This window comes from Protopterus annectens, chromosome 2.part2 (assembly GCF_019279795.1).
Source record: "Protopterus annectens isolate FY-2018-M chromosome 2.part2, PAN1.0, whole genome shotgun sequence".
Lineage (NCBI taxonomy): Eukaryota > Metazoa > Chordata > Ceratodontiformes > Protopteridae > Protopterus > Protopterus annectens.
The window spans coordinates 246,138,499-246,163,573 of record NC_056730.1 but is presented as its reverse complement, the minus strand read 5'-3'; positions in this window follow the sequence as shown (position 1 = coordinate 246,163,573).

Sequence of the window (25,075 nt, the reverse complement as noted above, 5' to 3'; positions counted from 1 at the left end):
TAGTACTGGAGCTGTTCCACCTGCAGAGTCCTGATTGTAACTGGTTTCTAAATGAAGCCATTCCCTTCTCTTGCTTGTTTTGTGAACTTTCTCTGCTGCTACTCTTGCCTCCTCTTCTCTCAGCCCTCCCCTGTTGCTCAATGTCTTTTCCAGGCTGCCTTCACTACTCCCTCCGTCACTATTTATGGTATGCATTTTATTTTATTATTTATTTATTTTATTTATTTGGCAGTTTACTGAGAATGTTTGACTGGGCATGAATCCCGTTTTCAGCGGAAGCCCGGGAAGAACAGCTTCAACATGCATATTTCAGTCAATAAACTACATAATATTATCACGTGAAGTGCAATAACAATGAATAAATCGACAAAGAGGATAAATAAACTCAGATCAGAAAATTATACAGTCAATATTAAACAACCATGGGATACTGAACACATAGGAATGTGCAGTCAATAGTGATAACCAATGGTAACGGTGTTAAGTGTTTTAAATGTGGGCAAAAGTCTAAGAGAAAGGAAAGAGATTCTGCAGCTGGGGAGAGATTAGGAAATGGAGTTAAAGTAGGGAGCTATCAGAGCAGTAACTGCTGCTTTGGCTAATAAGAGAAGGGAGGAAATGAAAGGGGAAAAAGGAGAGCAAGGGAAAGAGAAGGAAGAGAGGGGAGTGAAAGGAAGACAAGGAAAGAGTAACAGGTAGTGTTAGCTTGGTGTAAGACATCTGAACTCTCTTCTCTCTTCTGAATTTTAGCCATGTTTATTGCTTACAACTTTACCTCCTGTTGAACAACTTTCCATTCCACGTCTTCTCCTCTTAAGATCAGTTTCTGTCCTTGCTTCTTTCAGGATACGTTTTTTCTCATTTTTTTTCCCCTGAGCATTTTTGTTGTCATTAGGAGGTTTCAAACAAATTTCTTTATTTTCCTTTTTTTGTCTCATTCTTGGTATATTGCCATCTGGGACATTCTTGTAGTAGATGGTTGATTCTCTGTGGGTGTCCCAGACTGCTGCTAGCTTTATAGGGCAATTCCTGACAGTCATGTGCAGTAAGGTGGATAAGTTCATCATCCAGCACTGCATGAGAGGCAATCTGTCTTACAATGGTTCTATGCTATAGCCAATTTTCTTTTTGCCCTTGAAACAATTGATTGCTCACATGTGACAATCAAAACCACTTCTGCAAAAGGTACAGAGCTGTACTTCAAAAGAAAGGGGTAGCCACTGCTCAATTTTCAGGTCATATGATTTGATAGATGGCCTCATCATTAACCTAATAGCAATACACTCTATTAATGTGCATGATAATGCTATTTTCAGTGATAGTGCCCTAGGAACATTGCTTCAAAAGTGTAAGATCCCTAATGGGCTACATTATACCTGCATATGACAAATGTGTAAGGTCCCTAATGGACTACGTTATACCTGCATATGACAAATGTGTTCTGTGTTCCCATACTATGTGTGATGCAACCATGTTAGTGTTCCTTCCATTTATACCAGCAGATAACTGCACTGTCTCATGCCTCATCCATACCTGCTGATGGTGTATTCATCACAGCACACACTGCAATATAGAACAGCACTGAGAGCATGCTTGGGGGGCTGAAATCGTGGTATATCAAAACAGAAGACCGACACTGAGCACCATGTAGAATGACTTTATTATTAAACACAATGCAAGCACTTTTTCGTGTATTGTAATATAAGAACTACTCACCAAATATCACATGATTATGATGTCACAACTACATTTTATATATTAGAAGTACCATTCGGTTGTCTGGACACATCCTGTGGTGCACTTCCATACACATTACAAAAGGCTGCACATATTGTCACCATGTGTGCTATGCTGCACAACATGATGGCAAACCTTGGTGACCTACCAGCCCTATGTGTGGGTGATCCACCAACAAACCTCAGGATTCTGAACATGAACTATAACATGCTTCACAAGATCATTGGGAGGATACAAGAAAAAGAACATCCAGGCATGGATGAAAAAGGCTGTAGCTGTATATGCTGACTCAGGCAACATGGTTCATAAGGTCATAGGTACATACTAGTCAATTCTTCAATACAATCTTAGGAAGCCTAGCCTTGCATTCCCATGGTAGTTTGCAGCCCTTATATTTTGCATATGTGTAACACAGACGCAGGTAGAAAAAGGAAATGTTGGAATATCTGGCACAGAAAGGTGAGACATGATAAACCAAACATACACATGTACAAAGATCAACATATTTTATCTGCCCTCTGGTAATATTATACCAACACAACATGTGAAGGGCACAGTACTTCCCCTGTGACCTGTGCATAGAGAATATCATTAATGCCATGCGATTATCGAAATCATATTATGCAAAAGAATTTACATACCACAGGGGAGCGGATAGAAGAAAGATGTGAAGATGCCTGTAAAGAAGTATATTATTGTTAGAGAAGGAAGAATGTCGTATATGTAAAGGAACTAATGCAGGCATACTTGTATGTGTATGTGTATGCCGAGCATAAGCTCAGTGTTATTCTTTTACATAATGTAAAGATATAGTCATAGCATGCATGCATTGTAGTGTGTGTACATAGCAGAGTGTGGACAGGAGGCTGGTTGTTTGGTTGTGGGCAGGGTGGAAGTAGAACCCACAACATCTGGATAATCATGGAGGATAAAGTGTGATTGTAAGGGATAAGTCACATGACACATTACCCACATGGTGCGGCTGAAGTTCTGACTTACTGCCTTTTGCACAGTGTGCCAAATCAACATAGTAATTGTTCAGACACCATGCGAGACATGTGCCATGTGGGTTACAATAGTGCGAAAGAGCACATGTGGCATCCCAACCTGCAATTACATGATTCCAAAGAGTGTTTAACTGACTATCACTGAGGCACCTAGACACCATTTGACGGGACACACATACATATTATTGCAGTATTGAAAAATAATGCAAACCCATCCTGTAAGGAAAAGAACAAGAATTAGGATTAGCAAAGTACTATGCATGCTAAGGAATTTAGGGAAGTATATAGTGATACCTTATACATATTGTTTCATATGCAAATGGGTCTTTTAGATCGGTATGCTGGTGTTGTTCGACTGTGAACTGTATGGTGCATGTGTTATGTTAATGTGAAGTTTACTCATCGGAAGAACCTACAGAAAAATATGCCATCGTAGAAGGAGGTATACCACTCTGTGTATACTTGTGCATCACGTTATGGTAAAAACTATGAACACATTCATTAGTAATGACTTACAAAATAACAATAATGGTAACAAAACAACTGCATGGGATAGGCAGAAAAATAAAATTGTAGCAGCTTGTTAAACATGCTGTTCTTAAAATCATGTACACCACAATATGTTACGTGTCTTACATTGCCATGACAAACCTGTTTACAAATGTATGTGACATTTAAAATGCATAACATGATTCAAGGATTTTGTTCCAAAAGTGCTAACTTGTTTTTTAAATGGTGTTTTTATTAAACTGCTGGATCCTTAACCATGGTCGTTTGGAGTCTTTCTTTCTTTCTTTCTTTCTTTCTTTCTTTCTTTCTTTCTTTCTTTCTCTATTCCTTTATGTAAACAGCCATTTCACTGATGCCAGAATGTGAGAATGTCAACTGCAAAGTACAAAGAACGAAAAACATCCACAAGTCTAGACTGATAATGGAATGAAAACAAGTAGCTTCCTTTTGTGTTCAGTCATTGTAAAACAACAAATGCACATATCCCCCAATACAAAATTATATCATAACAAAAATAAAAGTGCAAAAGCACGTACATTGCATGCTAAGCAATGTAAGGAGCTTTGCCCTATACTTACATACTTAAATATTCTCATACCGCAGTCGCACAATGTCAGTTAAAGGAAAGCACCATGTAACGAGCAACATTTGCTTTTAAACAACTCAGATAATCCTGATGAAAATAAAGAGTGAAATCTACAGATTATGACACCAAAAATAACTGTTGACAAACTGTTCAGGCAAAACATGCCTATAAGCTATGTTTATTTTCTTGTGTGTGTGTGTGTGTGTGTGTGTGTGTGTGTGTGTGTGTGTGTGTGTGTGTGTGTGTGTGTGTGTGTGTGTGTTCGTGTGTGTGTGTGCATGTGTATACAGTCATGTTTATGCATATTAGATTTAAGAACAGACATAAAAGATGTGTTTTTCTTTTGTATATAAAAAGACAAATGATATGTATAACTGGTTATCTGGCTGAAGATTTTAATATCTTCACCTAAAATGAGAAGTCACAGTTTTACAGTACCACTGTAAATTTCTGAAAAAAATATATATAAAGCTGTTTGTACAGTGAGTGCCTCCCCTGTGTTTTGTTTCTTGTTCTATTTTAAACAGACGTTTAGAGCTTTATTTTTGAGCTTAGACTATACAGTGAGCACCTGTTGAGGTGTATTGTTTTACTTTGCAGTCTCTGAGCCATGCATTTCTTTATAAGAAGAATCCATGAGTTAAACTAAATGCAAGGTAAACAAAATACTGGGCAAGAAGACATATGAAAATATTCACATCATTATTTCTGCTGCATAAAGACTTCAAAATATACTAATATATGTGCATAGTTTATTCCTAACTGCTGCTAGCACACATTTGCTGTGTTTTAAACAGGTCCATTTAATTTTATTTTGTCAGATGCTTATGCAAACTAGGCTGGAAAGGTGAAGACTGCAGTGAACATGTAGATAAATGTGAATCTAACCCCTGAAAAAAATGGTACCTCCTGCAATGAAACCAGACTCCCACAGGCATTTGAGCATATCTGCCCTCTATTTTTCACAGCCAGTTTGTGCCAAGACTATCAGGACCCCCTGCTGTGAATCGTATAGTCTGAGCAGTAAACAATGCTACACACTTGACACAAAGCAATGGGGTAGCACTCTGCATTAGTTCAAAAGGTAAGTGTCATTTACTAGTCTGATAGATGAATGCTCGTTACGATCAGTACCTTAAAACTCGCCTTGTTAGTTTTCATCTCTTAACCATGTGTCATTTCAAGACATTTGCTTCAACTGTTTGAGGTAGTACTTTTAGGTGCTCCCAAATTACAAAGCACATTAATGAATGCATCCTGTGCTGAAGGAATTAGAGGGGTATCATTTATCAGTAGCATATATACAAATTAGTGGCACAGTCTGGAACTATAAGTAAAGTGGTTTGATTTTACACAGTTTTTGTTCAGGCAGGCCTACCACAAATTATATTCATATATCCTTTTGCTGATGTTCTGTAGCCGTCATATTAATTAAAATGACTGAGCTGCTTATATCTAAGTAAAGTATTAAAATAAAAAATATAAGCAGTGCAGGGTAACTATTTGTGTTGCTTTTTTAGTCAGGAAGAAATCTTGACAGCAAAAGTGAATAATACTATAATGGGACATGCAGTAAGTACAAAAAGTATTTTCTGTTATTAATATAAGATACGGTACTAATTGACTGCTGTTGATTAAGAAGAATGGCATATTTGACCATCAAATATTCCAGAACACATTAACAAAACAGTTACATCTGTGGAGTGCCATCGTGACAGATGCATCATATGACAGTATGAGCAATATATTAACAGTTAAAATGGAGGAATAGGATGAAAATGTTGATGTGTGCTTTTATTGTTACTCAACAAAAATGTACAGTTAATGCATAATGAAGTCCTTGTGTGTTATTATTCAAACTTGCATCTAATAATTTACTGTTTGTCTGCATGGTAAATGAGCAACAGGTAGGACTCGTGAGGAATTTTTTAATTAAAAATTAAACCTCATACTTGAAGAAGTTAGCTTTGTAAATCCAGTAGACCAAAGATATATGCCTATCCCCAGACAATATATCATGTCAGTGATAGGATGTCTGCAATCCCCTTGCGGTATATTTATTTTTGACATGGGGGTTCACAAGTGACAGACTTTATTTTACTTTTACTGTTACATAATGAACTGCTGCTGTGTGTGTTGTGTTATACAGACACCCGCATGTCATTTGATAATGTTTATGTTATGGTTAGCTTGTTTTACTCCCAATATGCTGTACATGGAAAGAATTGTTAGTACTGACATCCATAGTGATACTCATGGCTTATCACTGTAATTTCTAAGACAGAATTTTTGAAATACCAACATTCTCAGAGAATAATGAATCAGAGAGGACAAGGACAGGATGGTTCGAGGCAGACTTTTCACCAACAACAGAATTTTTTGAGGGGGAGGGGAAGAAGGAATCGGAACAATTCCTTTTTACAGGAGGAACTGATCCCTAATGATTACAACGTTGAGGGGGAGCCTTGTAATATTATTTCTAACAGTTCCAATGATTTTAGGATCTATAATTTGAGTCAGACAAATATTGGAATGGAGTGGGCTGACTTATTTGAAAAAGGGTTAAACGTTGTTCCAGCCAAAAGGCCCAATGTGGTTGAAACATTAATTTAGCTTAAAGTATTTTGTTGGAAGTTGAACGTTGGACTACATTTTAAGGACAATGATGGGGCCTTATATGTGAGACAGAATTTAAAAAGGCCAAGTACTTTTATACCTCATGCACATACTTTGGTCCATCTCTTTGAAAAGTTATGTGAGATTGATATCAGGAAGCTCACTAAGCATTCTACTGAAAATATTGTACAGAATTTAACAGTAGAGGAGAATAATCTATTGCAGCAGATTATCTCCAATAAACATATTAGGGTCATGAAACCGGAAAAGGGTGGGGGTCTGGTTATTATAGATGTCAATGACTACATAAACAAAACGTTGGAGATCCTATCTAGTGATACGTACGTGGAGGTTTCCAGTAATGAACTGAACATAGCGTATCGAAATATCGATTTGGGTTTGGAGGATTTGGTATTGAATGGGCAAATCATAATGGACGAACATACATTTTTGCAGACTTCACATCCCCAAATTCCCACTATTTTTGGGATCCCCAAAATTCATAAAAACATCACCAGACCCCCACTCCATCGGTTAGTTGATGCCAAAGCTTCAAAGACCTTTAGTATAGCTAAATACATTGACTTCAAGGTCAAGCATGTACTGGAAAAAAAGACCCTATCTGTTTAAAGATTCCTGGGACTTTTTCTCCAAGATGAAGCAGGATTTTTATGATGACAACATATTGATGGTCACCATTGACATCTCTGATTTATTCTCTGTAATTCTGCATGAGCAGGGGCTTGATTGGTTCTCTGATTTTTTGTCCACTAACATGGACTTTGATTATAACACCATAGCCACTTTAAGAACATGCATGGAAATGGTGTTAGAGAACATTTTTTTTGGTTTTCAAGGGACAGCTTTTTAGGCAAACCCACGGGGAAGCGATGGGGGCCTATTATGCCCCAGTGTTTGCCAATATAGTGTTGTCCCAATAGGAAGACCTATACATTCTTGAATCCCTTTACAGAGATTCCTTGGTATTGTATGGGCGCTATCTGGAAGATATAGTACTGTTCTGGAGGGATGGAATGGAAAAGCTGAATGAATTTTTTGAATACATAAATAACACAACTACCTTTTTGAAGTTTACTATGACAGTAGATAAGGATAGATTGAACGACTTGGATGTTACAATCAAAAAGGACTATGGCAAAAAACTTTTTTCATCCCTGTTATACAGAAAACCCACTTACTCCAACTCATTGCTGCATTATAATAGTTGGCATCCCATTCACCAGAAGAAAGCACTGATGAAGGGACAGTACGTTAGATTGGCGAGGATGATTTCTGAGTTGGATGACTTTTTAGGTGAATGAGTAGTATTGCAAGGAATGTTGGTTCAGAGGGGTTACCCTGAGGCATTTATAAAAAACATAATGGAGGAAGTGAAACACAAAAGAATGTAAGGAGTGTACCATAGTTTGTTGAGTGCTGGGATTACTCTTACGGAAGTAAGTGACAACAAGACTGACCCTGGGTTTGGAAGAGTATTGGTATTACCTTACAATATCAATTTCCATGACATTATAAACATTATTATTAAACAGTGGAATATTTTCAACCTTGACCCAGGTACATCCATTGCATTAAGATGCTCGGGGTTGAAATAGATAACAATCTAAACTTCAATGTCCATATTTCACAAACCATCACAAAGGTACATAAGAAACTAGGAACCCTATACAAACACAAACAGTTCCTATCAGACCAAGCTAGAATCGCCTTAGCCCAAACCCACCTCTTGTCTACCCTAATGTATGCATCACCAATCCTAATTCATATCAGGAAAACAGACCTAAACAAACTAGAGTCATGTTACATTAAAATTGCAAAATCCGCTAACAACTCCACTTTTAGAAGTCATCACTGTCTTGCCCTGAAGTAACTACAGTGGTTAGAACTCCCTCAGCTAATTAGTTATCACCAGTTAGTCCTCACCTTCAATATAATAAGGAACCCTCAGAAAACCCCAGCCCTAAACCAACTTCTAAACTAATATTCTGCAAAACGCTCTCTACGCTCATCCAACAAAACCATGCTCTGCATAACCAAAGCCAATAACACTGCAGGGAAAAGTCTGTTCTCCCACACCATTGCTAGGAAATGGAATAACCGCCCCCAAAGTATCTCCTCTGCACCATCCATCTCACTTTCCAAGACATCACTAAAGTCACACCTCTTGCAATCATGGCTCTGTCCCTGTATCACATAAAATCTTTTCTGCTCTCCTCCTAACTTGTCACACCTCTCATCTCCTCACTGCTTACCTCAGCTGTTCTATTCTACTCAGATACTCCCTCTAAGGAACTACTAACCTACAAACTATTTTTCACGCTATGACATATCCCAAATAGCATTATTTTCCAGATTCCATTCCTTCATTTTTATGCTTTGTACTACCAATAGGGAATTCAAAGTTATGCTATCTATATTCCAAGCTTGCTCAAATCAAACTAAGGTACAAAAAATCTCCTTAACTGTATATATGCCACTGTATAGAAATTTTCTGTCATTCATGGATTATGTGTTATTTTATAAAGACATGGCGATCTGATTGTATATATGCCTTTGTAAAGAAATTTTTTGTCATTTGTTGTATTTGTACTGTTATGTTATGGAACTTTTTTCCCCGGGCCTCCACTGTAAATGGACCTTGTTCCAGTCAGACTTTCCCGGTAAACAAATGTAAAATAAAAAAAATAAATAAATAACAATTTGGTAAGAAGCCAACGATGGTGTATAAGAAGAAGTGTCTTTTAAGGGACTATTGGAAAGGGTAAACCCCCTGACTGAGAACAGAGGTAGTTATAAATGTGGTAGATGCAAATTTATGTTGGACAGAGAGTTTATTAATGTCAGGAATTTGGGGAAAATTAGACCAAAGAAAAAATATTTTAGTTATTCAAAAGGGGTGGTCTACAGTGGGCTTTGTTAGGCTTGCGATAGATTTTATGTCGGAAAAATAAAAAGGGCTATCAAACAGAGAATCTATCAGCATAGTTATGACATAGCCAACAAAAATGTGAACAATGCCTTGTACAGGCATATCCAAGAGTTCCCCGACCTTTCTTTTAAATTCTTTGTTATAGACCATGTTGATTTGGGACAAAGAGAGGGTCCAATTAATGAATATTTGGAATTTATTGAAATGAAATGACAGATTAGGTTAAATGCCATGACATTTCCTGGATTGAATGACAAATGACCCTTTCCCCTTTTTAAACCTCAGATCTTTCTATTTGGTATAACGATTGTTTGTGCCATGCTTGTGTATTTGTATATTTGTATTTTTTAATTGCTCTTAGTGTAGGTTTGATTTTAGGGTAATGTTTAATAACATTTTTAAATGCAATCTAACAGGGGTGGGTGTTTTTGTGTTAACCCATCATGAGATGGAGAAGGGTATTTATAGTGTGACATCAGAGTGTTTTAATTATTCTGAAGAAGTCTGTGACAGAGAAAGACAAATGCGCTTAATAAAAACATTTTAACAATAGCTGCGGGTGTTGGACTTGCTGTTCCTTGTTCCTGTGATTCCTGGTTTGGGTTTATCTGTGTTGACTGGTTTAAAACACTTCAAAGATGGTAGATGGTTTATTCCTTTCCTCAATATATGGCAACCTTATAGGAATTATATTTTGATGTAGAGGGTATGGTGAAAAAATTCTCACTTGAGGATTACCGACAGTCACCTGCATTCCTTATCAAAACATTTTCTTTTTATTTTGCCTTCTAAAATGTTTGGACTTTTGAAATTATTATCTAAACTTTCAGTAGGGAGATGCTATTGATTTCTACGTGACCAAAATGTTTTAAGAATTTTTTTTTTAGAAAACGACTCTGAATGCAGATTGATTATATAACAACATGCTATATTATGCCTAGACTGATCTGCTGTTATTTATATTACATGTGAAGACAGAATTTGGAGGTTTTGCAACAGCAGATTATTCCTCCTGAAAGATAGGAGTATTGTACTTGTTTTTGCACTTTTATTTTTTTGACATTTGTTAACCGGGAAAGTCCAACTTGGAGCAAAGCCAATTTTCAGTGGAGGCCCAGGGAGAAATGCTCCAGATGCTTGTCTTTGTAATGTGTGAGGAAACCAGTTCACCCAGAGGAAACCCACACAAACGCAGGGAAAACATGCACAAAAAGCAGCACAGCTGAAAATTGAACCTGAGAACCTCTTGGTGTGAGGAGACAGTGCTATGCTACCATTGCACCACTGCGCCAATCCTGATACCCCTTGTAGTGAACTGCCCTATATGTAATATTTTCTTTATATGTTCTCCTATGAGTCAGATCTATCTCCTAGAGTGACCCCCATGGACAGCCACCACTATTCATCTATTTTTCAAGATAAACTAGTAGAAATAGAAGTAGGTTGCCAGGTCTATCTGCAGTATCACACATGCACACACTCACACCTATGGACAATTTAGAGTCCAAAATAAAGCTAACGTATGTCTTTAGAATGTGGGAGGAAACCAGAGCAGTCAGAGAAAACCCATGTGAACTCAAAGAGGACATGCATACAAAGAGAGGGCACTCCAGCCAAAAACAGAATCAGAGAATCTCTTACTGTGAGGCATTGAAATTGTCCATTGTGGAATTTATTTTGCATTTAATCACATGTGAGCAATGTGCATTTTGGATTACCTAGTACAAGGTCAGTGTGGAGTGCCCTGAATATATTGCAATTGCAGTTCATTGCATCAAATCACCTGATCATCCACTGCCAATAATTTATTCAAGTGTCAAGTCATGAATTGGTGCCTACAGCCATCAGTTCTATGCATATTGATGTCTTCTCTGGCAGCACATTCAGTCATTGCTGTAAAATACAAAAAAGTTAATTGACATGTATCAGTGTGGAGCTTAAAACCAATACAGATTAGGGCATTAGTACATCTACAAGCAGAAAATGAATGTTCTAACTGATATTTTGATATGTGAAATGGCATGCTGTCAAAATAAGTTATAATATAAAACTGTCCAGGGGTAATGTTTACTATAATTTTAAAACCAGAAAAATTTGCATAGATTAAAATCTAGCAACATATTTGTAGCACAAATATTATTGTTACAGATTAATTTATGTATCAGCATGAAGTTAGAAAGTTATATGGATATAATTGCTAAAACCTGTTACTTTCATGCCAGGAACACATGCAGCTGCAACACACTGCCCACATAAACAGCATATGTGGGTCTGCCTGAAATAATGGTTAAAGGGCATATGGTCAGGGAAGCTAATTATGTGTTTGTTTTGTTGGTACCACTTTAAGCTTAAAAGAGGATAGATTTCAAGAATAGTTAACATATAATGATTATTCTAATATGCATAAAAAAGATTATTGTTTAATCACTTTAGATCAACCACACTAACTTGAAGGTATGTGCAAAGAGTACATGACTCTGACAGAAGTGCGCGTGTGTAGCAGTCTTGATTTGGAATATCTTGTGTAGTCATGCTTGTGCCTCTTTTCCTTATTTTAGAGATCTACTGTTTGTGTTAAGGCATACTGTGGCAAATGGGAAAATCAACATACGGATCTTTTCTCTATCTTTTCTTCATAATGCCAGACAATGTAACTCATAATCAAACATATTATGCCCCTGATATAACTATGTCTGAAGATATTTACTATATTTTGTTTCAGAATGTAAGTCATTGTTAGAGTGTATGCATAATTGTATGTGTTATAAAAATACTTCTTTCTTATTTAATGGTTTTAGTGATTTAACATTGTATGGATTTTTTTTCTTAATAAGAGAGAACATTTAATTATCAAAGTCCAAGTCAAAGTAAACTTTATTGTCATTCAGATCAACAAATGCAATGTATCACTGGATGAAATTTTGTTGCTTCAGACTTGTGTGCATTGAAAAAGTTTTCACAAGAGGGTGAAGGAAGCATATAATGGAAGAAATTCCAGATAGAACAGATATAAACACACACATAGATAACTTACCCATCACCAGTTTTAAGATAGGATAGCAGCATAGCCCAGTGCTCTTGGACCCAGTAGGCAATATCTGAGCTAGTGGTACTACCCATTAAACTGCTCTCCTGAAAGGCTTAAAAGGTTAGAAGAAAACCTTAATGGCAATATAACTGAAAATCTCCTGCCTTGCCCCTTGGAACTTAAAGACCTGAGAAGGTTATTACCTCTACTACGCTGACTGCAATATACTAGCTAGCTGTACTTGGTCTATAGCACATCTAGATTCCCTAATTAAGCCTGAAACTAATCTAGCCAAACAATTTGGATATATTAAGTTAACATAACCCCTTGAGAACTCTTGGCTTATACTGTATCCCTGTTAAACCCAAAACTAGTGAACCTTCTATTTCAAATGCTTAGCTTTTTTTTTTAAATAGGTTCTCCGGTCTCTATTCCAACCTTTTATAAACCTAAAACTGCCTGAAAAAACAAGTAATACCATAGCGTTTAATTTGGTGGGCTATAAACTTTAAGTTTTATGCCGGTAAATTAAACACTAACAAAATAAGGGCTAAAAATATGCCAAACATATACCATAACATAGAAAAGAACTTGCGTAGCACACACAGACCCTGAGATCCTTGTAGTCTGGGTTCAGCCAATTAGATTACTAATTCCTCCCCTTGGCCAGCTGTGTGAATGAGGTTTCAAATACACCTTGTATTACCTCCATTTTCGAAAGCCCAGTTCTCTTGGACTCAGTTGATAACATCTGAGCTAGTGGTACGTGAAATGATTGTTTTTGATTAATCCTATAAACTTTTGGGCATTGTCTAATGAACTTTTGTGCTGTTTTGCTTGAGCCCCTAAAAATTGTCTTACAATTTTTAAATGAAGCTGGATCTTTATTGTTTGGCTGTTATCTTGTAACAGAACTGTATTAGGGACTTAGTGAATTTGTACTGTAGCTACAGACAATGTACGAAAGCTGTCGCTAAGATAAAATACCTAGCTTTTTTGCTGTTCAAAGCATTTATTAAGTGGTCGCTCACTGTTTCAACATTTTTCCTAACTAAATGTGTTGTACTCAACTCTCAGCGTTGTAGTCTAGCATATTTGCGACTGGGAGATATCGCATACACTAGACAGCTAGCAAGTTTGCATGCACTGTTAAACCTGCTTCTATGGCTTACACTGGACTATGTTTCTCATGCCTGCCACAGCATTGTTGAATGTTTGTTTGCTAGAGCTTTTCCTTGAAATAGGTTCTCCAGGCTCTGTTCCAATCTTTTATAACCCTAAAACTGCGTGAAAAATAAGTAATACCTTAGCGTTTAATCTGGTGGGCTATAAACCTTAAGATTTATGCCTGTAAATTAAACGCTAACAAAATATAGGCTAAAATATACCAAACATATACCATAACATAGAAAAGAACTTACATCGCACACACAGACCCTGAGATCCTCGTGGTCTGGGTTCAGCCCCACTGTGCTTGGACTTGCTACACACCCCACCCTGCCAACAAATCCCAGCCTCCCCTAGTGATGGTATATTTGTATTAATCTAACCACACCTCTTCTTTTTCCAGAACCAATCAGCTATAACTGTGCAAATATAGGATTTCTCCTTACCTAACCTACTTTTACTTAATCTCCTATACATACCCTGAAGACTAGCCCATATCCCTAAAATGTTGCTGCTGCTCTCTCCACTCAAATTCATGGTAATATGCTCCATAATACCGTCGATTCTTATCCCATATATACTAACTGTTTATGAACATCAGGTTTTTTGGGATTTCCCCCTCCCAAGAAACGGAACTACTACATTGACATTACCTAATCAGTTAGAGCACTTGAATATTCCCCTCACAGCTGACCCCTCTCTCACTCAACACAACCTTCCTATTAGAAATAACTATATTAACCCAAAAACTAAAAAATACCAAAACCTCATTCTCAAATTCCTGAAGTTGACATTAAAGCCCGAGGGAATCTCACAATGGATGGTGACATCCACCAAAACCTTGGGCCGTCCTCCACCGACGACTCTAGCCTTAGCACTACCTCACCCCTTAACACTCACACATTAAACAGATCTCCAAATTCTCTCCTGGTCAGCCACCTAAACATTAGAAGTTTAAATAATAAAGTCCAACACCTCCATGCCCTACTAGAATTACTATCCCTAGGTATTCTTTGTCTAACTGAAACCTGGCTAAAACCAGCAACCTCTGACAATGAGGTTTTACCACCAGGTTATAACATATTAAGACTTGACCATACTGCGAAAAAGGGAGGTGGAGTAGCTGTTCTCTATAAATACATGCTAGAGATGACCATAGAGGCCCCTCAATCAAATCGGGATGAGAAGGCTGAAATCATTATTACTAAACTACATCTCAACAAAAACAAAAGCATATATATTGTCTGCATCTATATTTCCCCCAGGAAACAACATAAAAATACTTGTGGACATACTAAACTGGTTGTCTAATAAATACCCCCAATAAACTATTGTACTCAGGGACTTTAATATAGACTGGTGCTCCTGGTCCTTTGAAGCCCCTATTCATCATGTAAACCTATATGGATTCTCACAGGTTATATCCTCCCCTACTAGGACATCTCACCTTAGATATTAGTTTTTAACCCAGTAGCTCTGAATCAAGTAGATTAAACTAGTGATGGCTTGATCCCCTTTAAAGTATGTAAATTTGTAAGGAACCTATAATCTGATATACAAATATATATGCAACGTATACATAGACATGACTTGGAATATGAAAAGAGATTTATATGTAAAATTGTAACAGTTTCTTATTTTGAATTATTTTGCTCTAGGAAATGGCCTAACATATACATATATATGAGTGTGTGGGATCCATACAGATGCTCGACTGCATCTTTCACCGAATCCCAATTTGGTGAGCATACTTGTGCGGAAGTGCTGTTCACTGAAGCAGCACTTTCTCATAAGTATGCTTGTTGTTCCAGTCATACTACAGTGCGGTAAGGGAAAATTCCCTTTTCCCCACTGTAGTGCGACCTCGTAGTGAGAATATTAAAGTAGGGGAGTGTGCAGGGGGTTTGCCCCCCTGCATTCAAGTAGATTTTGTGTTTTTTTTTAATATACTTTAATGAAAGCGCATTTGTTAAAGTGTGTTCAGTGGTAATGGATTCGAACTTTTGATCTTTCGATCAAAAGTCCTAGATCCATGTATATATATATATATATATATGTATATATATATATATATATATATATATATATATATATATATATATATATGTATATATATATATATATATATATATATATATATATATATATATATATATACCTGATTGTTGCATGCTTTCTTGCATTGTTTTTGCATTGTTATGTTTTTGTATTGTATTTTTGTTCTTTGATATTGTATGCAGCTTTTCTCCCCGGGCCTCCAATGAAAATGGATATGTATCCAGTAGGACTATCCCGGTCAACAAATGTAAAATAAATAAAATAAATAAAAATAGCATAATTCACAGTTCCCGTACTTGTGCAATTCAATTTATTTCAGATTGGATAACTTAGATAAATAGAATAATTTAATTCTATGACAGTAAAGAGAATCATATTGCACTTACGGTGTTCTCATGAGGGAGTGTTGACATTGTTAAGATTAGTTGTTCAACATTCTGATCACTTGGGGAAAGAAACTATTCCTGAATCTTGATGTTTTACAGTTGATGCTTCTGTATCATTTCCCTGAAAACAGGAGGGTGAACAGGTCATGGGCAGGATGATACTTGCCCATTTTCAGTTTCATAACCGTGCCATAGCATCTGCAAGAATAAAGGTTTTGTAAGGACTGGAGGTTTGATCCTGTGATTTTCCTGGCCTGTTTTACAACCTTCTCTAATGCCTTGCGATCTGTTTCTGAGCACTTTCCATACCAGACTGTGAAGTTGTTAGTCAGTATGCTTTTGATCGTGGCCCTGTAGAAGGTCATGAGGATGTGGGAGTGGAGGTTTGCTCTGTGCAGTCTTCAGGCAAACTGGAGACATTGTTGGGCTCTCTTTATAAGGCTGGAGGTGTTTGCTACCCAGTTTACATCATCTGAGATGTGTGCCCCTAGGAATTTGGTGCTTTTTACCCTTTCCACTGCCATACCACTGATGGTGATGTGCTTGGGACCCTTGCTTCCTCCTGAAGTCAACAATGATTTCTTTTGTTTTGTCAACATTTAGTACTAGGTTGTTGTTGGTGCACAATCTGGTGAGTTGGTTCACTTCTCATCTGTATGCCCCATCGTCATCATTTCTGATGAGGCAGATCACGGTGGTATCACTGGCAAACTTGATGATGTCATTTATCTGATGTTTTGCAGAGCAGTCATGGGTCAGTATTGTGAAGAGAAGTGGACTTAGTATGCAACCTTGTGGGACCCCTGTGTTTAAGGTGATGCATTGGGAGTGGTTCTTGCCAACTCAGATGGTTTGGGGCCTGTCTGTCAAAAATTCAAGGATCCAGTTGCAGAGTGTATTTTATATGCCCAATTGACTTAGTTTAGACAACAACAACTGCTGTGATATTACAGTGCTGAAGGCTGAGCTGAAGTCTATGAACAGTATATGTATTTAGCAATTGTTGTCTTAAAGATGGTTGAAAGTGTGATGTAGTGCCAGGGATATAGCTTCTGCAGTGGAGAGATTTGGTCTGCAAGTAAACTGTAAAGGCTCAAAAGATGCAGGCAGACAAGATGATATATGCTCTTTGACCATGCTTTCTAAGCATTTCATCACAACCAATGTGATGGATCGGTAGTCATTTAATGTGACTGGGGATGACTTGTTTGGCAGAGGAATGATGATGGCAGACCTGAAGCATCTTGGCACACTAGCCTGTCTGAGAGATGTGTTGAAGATGTCAGCAAAGACAGGTGCCAGTTGATCTGCACAGTCCTTGAGTAGATCATCCAGAATCATGTCAGGACCTGCTGCCTCACCTGGGTGGACTTTTCTTAGGTTCTTTCAGACTACCCTCAGGCTGAGACATAGTGGTGTGGCATCCTCATCCATGGGTAGTTTCTTTGGTGAAGTGTTGTTTGTCTCCTCATATCTGCTGAAGAAGGTGTAAAGTTTGTCTAGAAAGTCCATATTACCCACACACTGTGTTGACGGAGGTTTGTAATCAGTAATCCATTGGATGCCCTTCCATAGCTGCCTAGGGTCCTTTTGATCTGTCAAGTGCTTTTGTATTCTTAGCCCATGAGCATGTTTTGCTTCTCTTACTCCCCTGTTCAGATAGGCCTTAGCAACTTTCAAGGCATCTTTATCTCCAGACTTGAAGGCAGCATTACATGCTCTCAGTAGCTCATAGATTTTGCCAGTGAGTCATGGTTTTTGGTTTGCCCTTAGAGCTACATCCTTCAAGGTGGTCAAATTCTCAGCACATTTGTTGATATACCCCACTATTGTTTCAGTATACTCATCCAGGTTTACATGCTGTTCTGTGGTGGCCTCCTCTTTGAATAGCTTCCAGTCAGTGCATTCAAAGCAGACTTGCAGGGATGAGACTTCTCCTTCTGACCAGATCCTTACTTGTTTCCTGGAAGGTTTTCCTCTTAGCAGAATGGGTTTGTAGGTTGGGATCAGCAAGATAGAACTGTGATCCAAGCTGCCTAGGTGTGGGTGGGGAACTGCTCTGAAAACTTGCTTGACATCTGCATACACTTGGTCTAATGTAGTTGCTCCCCATTGGCAAAGGTCACATATTGATAGTAGTGTGGTAGTACTGTTTTCAGCCTAGCCTGGTTAAAATCTCCTGCCATAATATTCATACACTCAGGATTTTTGTTTTGTAGTTCACAGGATAGCATGTACAGTCTAGCAAGTGCATTTGTAGTGTTTACGGTTGGAGTTATATAGACTGCTATGATATATATGCCTGCAAATTCCCTAGGGAGATAGAATGGATGACATTTAACTGTAAGGTATTCAATGACTGCTGAGCAATGGCTGGAGGCATTTTCATTGTTATTACACCAGCAGTTGTTTGCATATATGCAAACTTCCTCATCTCTGGCTTTGCCACTAATGGCCTGTATCCTGTCTGCTCTGAATAAGGTGTAATCCTGCATTTCCACAGCATAGTCGCTGATATTTGAATTTAGCCAAGTTTCTGTAAAAATGATTAAACAGCCATTTCTTACCTTGCAATTTGTGTTTAGGTCCAACCTTATCTAATCCATTTTGCTGTCCAGAGATCAAACATTTGCCAGCAGTATGGATGGAATTGCAAGCCTGTGTAGAGCTTTTCTTAGTCTTGACACTAATACTTTTTCTTTTCCCTCTTTTCCTTGGTCTGCCACATCTCCTGTATTTTTTCCGTTAATTTTTGCAGTTAATCCAGGAAACAAAGCAAGTGCAGCACACTGGATGAATCTTAATCATTATCCCCAGCTTGCAGAGTGTTTCAGGCCTCACAGGGCCTGCAGACAGCTGCCCTGCATACCATTCACATTGTGAGCTATATTCAAGCAGATTCAGCAAAGTAAATCTTTCATATATCCCTCCTATGTTCAAAACTTCAGAAAAAAATGCATTTTCTTGAAAAATGATCAATGAAGCAGAACTAGAGAAGCAGAGCATTCACAAGCTGAAACAGCCACAGCCATACAGGGGTGCCACCATTTTGTTTTTGTTATATACACTTGCAATAATCACAAATGGAAGAAGAGGTTAAATATTTAATGAAGGACTAAAACTACATAAAGTTAAACACCGATTTTTTTTCATGGTGTTATATTTAGTGCACATTATGCTATTCATAACTCAAGAGTGAAACCCTCATTTTATCTAATATAATTACAAGGACCTATGCTTAGAAAAACCAAAGTACTGCAGCCAAAAATGTTTTGCTAGACATCACAAAGACATATGTTTGCAGCATTTCTCCCCAGGCCTCTGCTGAAAATTGGCTTCATTCCAAGTCGGACTTTCCTGGTAAACAAAGGTTAAATAAATAAATAAATGCATAAATAAATAATAGACACCCTATTAGGCTTTTCATAGCTGTAGTATGAATTGCTATGTTTGATCATTTGATCACCTGCTTATTCACACACGTGCACACGTCAACCATGTGCACCCATAAACAACCTAAAATGTTTGGGTGGAAAGCCTAGAATGTAACATTGTGGCTGGCAGAACAAAAACTGTACCACACAAGTGCATGTGAGGCAGAAACAATATGTTTGTATGTCTAATGGAAGACAAAACAGTGAAAGAAACTTCTCTGTGTGGAAGATTTTCAATCCATACATATCTAATTAATCACTGTATATTAATCAGCTCAGATACAGGTAGCAGAAGTAGAGAACTTAAACTCATCATAAGTCAAAAAATAATAAAAAATATATAAATTCAAATATTATACAGAATTACTAAATATTCAAAAGTAATCCAGGCAGAGTAGACAGTCTGTTTCCAGCCAAAACTTATTTATTAAGTACATAGACAAGCGACCCAACTAAAACCAAAATAACAGAATAATAGTTTCCTTACAAGCTTTCTAACTATATATGCTTTTTATCAGGCAAGGGAGTACTTTATTGTGCTGTACAACCAGTGTGACATTCAAGATGGTCCTGCCCTTCTTAGTAGCTGTCATAATAATATAACCCTTATGTACTTATGTGGTACCTCTTATTTAACCAGATTATTAAGTCTGTGATTGACAATATACTACATGGCTGGAAAGATATAAATCTTAGACAATTTGGGAATCTAAATATATATATAAATATATACATATATGCATGCAAAAAAATCCATTTATATATATATATATATATATATATATATATATATATATATATATATTCTATTTCCATCACCTATTGTTAACAAAAATCGCTTTCATCCTTCTAGACTACTTCAGGTCCATGCACAAGAACCCCAAAAACTATCTACAAAAATATTATTGCAGAATTAGCTAGTATTGTTATTACACATCATTTCAAATAAAGTGGAAAAACGAATAAGAAAATGAACAAAATATACCCTTCAATTAAAAATGATTTAACATTGTATTTAAAACCAACTGGAAGAATAAAATAAAGTAAAATAAAACTAGTCATGTAAACAATCTAGTGATTTTTTTAAGTTCCAGTACACTTTTAATTGAACAGTAGCAGTTTACTCCAGGCTTCCTAAAAGAGTTCAGCTTTAATTGGCACATGAGTTCGCATTTTTCCAGCATATTCAGGATGTCTTCTTCATGATCTGACATGTCTATGCAATCCAATATCTGGAACTTAAAACCTCTGTGTCTTTTATGAAGAGCAAGGTGTTTGGCTAGTGCATAATTTTTACATCTTGAGTGGATTTCTGCCAGATGACATGAAATCTTACGCTTTAGTTTATTTACTGTCTTGCCCACATAAAATGCATCACATTCATTGCACTGTGCCTTGCAAATCACTTTTGTAGTGTTACAGTCACCACCTGCACTGACTGGTCTTAATGATTTTCTTTAAATAAGGGAAATAAAAACTATCACCCTGCTACATAAATATACAAAATGTACAATTAGCTTCAAATTGTTTAGTGTTTCTCTCATATAGTCTAGGTTTAAATTCAACAAAATATCTAATGTTCCTGGTCTTTCAGTAAACAAAGGATGGGGCTTCACCTAAGATGTTAATCAGAAAATGGTTTCCTGTGACAATGGCCAAGTTTTTTTTAATAACATTTTTTATGTTGTGATAATCCAAAGTGTATGTCAGGCTGCAGCTATTTTTGCATTTGTTATTCTCTGTGGAATTTCTTAACATTCTCCTACTGGGGAGGTTGAATGAAGGTGCTTTTGTCCTTTTCAGTTCTATAATGGGTTCTAAGATGTTTAACATCTGACTTTCATAGCCTTTCACTAGAAAATCATTCTCTAAGTTGTTTAGGTTTCTTGAAAATGGTTCAATCTCTGTGGTAAGTCTAGCTAATCTGTAGCCCTGTGACTTCACCATGTAATACTTGGTTTTTGCAGGATGCAGACTTTTACTGTGGATTAATAAGTTAAGCCTCATCAGCGGTGATTCTGTCATTGTTGGTGTCCTTAGAAATATGCATATCTAAGAAAGTGGTTGAAGTATAGCTATGGGAAGAGGTAAAATTCATGAAGGGGGTTGTTAGATTGAGGTAAGTGATAAAATATCCAAGCTGCAAGGTGTCACCTTACCACACAATAATGATATCATCAATATAACAAATATCATGTGATATGATGCATGTAGTCTGTCTTTAATACAAAGTCCTCCTCCCATTTGCCCAGGGCTATGTTAACTATGCTGAGAGCCATAGCAGCCCCCATTGCTATACCAGTGTTTTGTTTGTAGTGATTGCCATTGAAGGTAAAGAAATTAAAGTCCAGTACAAGATTAATGAGCTTTCTTAATTTTTGCAGTAGTGTCTGTGTACCTTGATTATGTTTCTTAAAGGATTCCATAGCTGCTTTTATACAGTAATTGTGAGGGAGCACTGTGTAAAAGGATTCCACATCGATAGTTAATAAAATACTGTCAGCTTCCACTGTAATGTTTTTTTATTTTCCTCAAAAAATCCATTGACTCTCTTATGTATGACTTATTCTTTTCTGCTAAAGGTTTCATCAAGTAATTACTAAATATGCACTACTTTGCCTAAGTGATTCTCCCTACTTAATTTCCTAACTAATGTTATGTTCCTCCACATATATAAGTTCAGCCATATATATTCAAGTGTTTAAAGTCTTGTTCTATTTGATAATATGTATATATTTTTGTTTTTATATTTTTATCCTGTAAATGTATTGCTCATTTTTTGTCTATAATTTCTATTATTTGATGTTATGATTTTGTATGCAAGCTTAGGCTGGAACTTTTTTCCCCGGGGCACCACTGAAAATGGGCACTGTCCCAGTCTGGCCATCCTGGTAAACAAATGTAAAATAAAATAAAAATAAGTAATCAAGGTAAATGGCTCTGGCTTTAGTAAGGGAATCTCCGCTTGCTACAACTGGTCTATAAGGTGGGTTTTCTCTGTTCTTGTGTGGCTTTGGTTTTCCAAAAAAGTAAGGTAAATGTGGGCATGGGCTCCATAAATAATTATAAAGATTTTCAGTAATAAATTTTTTTCTCATAATGTGGTGAGATTAGTGATCTATAAATCATGTGCTCTTTTTCTGTCATCCATGGTAAACAACTCATAAAATCTGTTATCCTCCAGCATGTTCTCTATCTTTCAGTTGCAGCTAGTGCTCTCGGTCACAAGTATACCTCCTCCCTTGTCTGCCTTCATTACTCACCTGGATTTATCATCGTCTAGCTTGATCAATGCTTTTCTTTCTCCCTGAGTTAATTTATAAAGTTTTTTTCTCAGGAGGTTTTTTAAGTAGTTTCTTGATATCCAGCTCACATTTCACTTCAAAAGCAGCTAATATTTGATGTAATGGTGGACAATAGCTGCTAGGCCTTTTTATAGTTTCATCAGTAAGCTTATTTTTCAATGTCTTTAATTTTGCTATGAAACTATACTTTTAAGCTGAGCTTCCTCCCAAACATTTTAAGGTCTATCAGTACTTGAGCTACCTCACTCCTGCAGCTTGGTGCAAAATAAGTCCTTTGGACAACACACTTTTTTCATCTTCAGTCAGTGCTTTAACAGAGTGGTCCCAGATAAGTGGTGCACCTATTATTGTGGCTGTGGCTGGTTCCTCCATCTAAGCCTGGGGCCAGGGTTGTAGTCAAGGTTCCGATCGGGATTGCCCAGGTAGTAATTATGTATAATATTTCAAATTTTATATTTGTTTTTATTATTTTTTGACTTAGGATGAGTTTAAATTTGTTACTTTGACTACCTTTATCTGAGCTAATTAATATACAATGAGTAATTAGATATATACTGATTGAAAATCTTCTACACAGAGAAGATTCTTACACTGTTTTGTTTTGTGGCCCACTGTAATTGTTTAGTGGGTTGTTTGAGACTTTGGGGATACCACAGAGATTACTTGTTTTTGGATGTCTAACTGAACCATTCAGTGGAAAGATAATTTATCATTCCTTTAACAGTTAGTTGGAGAAGGATAGTAAAGCCCCTCTATATACTAATTTGGTACTTATTGAATGGGAAAATATGTATGTGTTTATTCACACATTAAAGTGTATTTGAGATACCAGGACTATTTTTTATGTTATGGACTAGTGAGTTGACAGTGTTGAAAGAATTTGTTTACAAGTTGAACCATTCAACAGATTATTTGGACTTCATGTTTCAATGTTCAAAAGAAATCATCCATTTTTTGGATGTTATGGTTTTTAAAGATTTCCAATATTAGGCATTCCAGTCAACTATTTATAGAAATCCCACATTTTCTAATCATTATTTACATACATTGGTCAAGCCGTCAACTACCTTTTCAGGAAAAACGGCTCGTGTTGGTTGGCAAATGATTTGTTTTTTTTTTTTAGAATTATATCAAATGATTTATTATTTAATGTAGAACTGATTAAATTAAAAGACATGTTTATAGCTAGGGGTACACTGAAAAGATCATCAATGATTGTGAAGTGTTCGTTTGGACAGCGAGAATCACTAAATATAAGCCCATACTTCTGGACAAGGTATTGTCTTATTCATAGGTTGGTACTAGGCTATTGGCCCTAGGGCCTATAAAAGCCTAGCAAGAACAATTCCCTGGATATTTCTTCCCAAAATATTTACTTCCCTGGACATCTGCCTAGCAGGGCGACTCACGTGATCCCCGAGGTGAATTTCCCATCACCCATCCAATTGTCAAGGCTCCTTTTGAAGAGGGCCAAAGAGGCGCTCTGCTTGACATGTGGGCAGTCTATTCCAGAGTATGGAGAGTCTCTGGGTCAGGAACCTTTCCCTCCAGCATGTTTTGTTCATTGTGATGATAAGGTTTAGATCCCTGGAGCATGTGGCTCTGAGGGATTGGGATTTCTTTAAGTGGAGCATGTCCAACAGCTCAGGGTTTGAAATGGCCTTGTATGTTAAGCAGAGATCACCTCTGAGTAGACGATATGCCACAGAGTATAGCTGGAGTTTTTTAGATGGTCATAGGGAATCTGCTTTAAGCCTGTGATTCTTTTAGTAAAGTATTTCTGTGGCCTATCCAGCTGTTGCAGATGTCTTGTGAGGTACATACCAAATGGGGCATTTTACTCTATAATGGGTCTAATGAGGGATGAGTACAGTGGGACAATGACCTCCTTTTTTTGGATGAAAAGCCCTTAGTGATGAGGTGTGCCACATAGAAGAATTTCCTGACTGTTGTGGTGATGTGGTTATCAATGGTGAGACCACTGTCCACCTGTGTCCCTAAGTCTCTCATCACACTTTTGATGTTTAGTGTACTGCCACCTATGTGGTAATTCATGGGTACATAGTTTTTCCCAAAGGGGACAACTATACATTTCTTGGCATTAAGCTTGAGCCCATGGCTCTGGCACCAGTCATCTGTTACTGTAAGGCCCTTTTTTAGAATATCCACATCATTTTGGGATTCAGTAATGGCTCCCAGTTTGCAGTCATTTGCGAACTTTGTTAGTCAGAGTACCTTAGTGTCGGCCTGTACTTCAGAGAAGTAGCTGCTAAACAAGAGCGGTCCCAGGA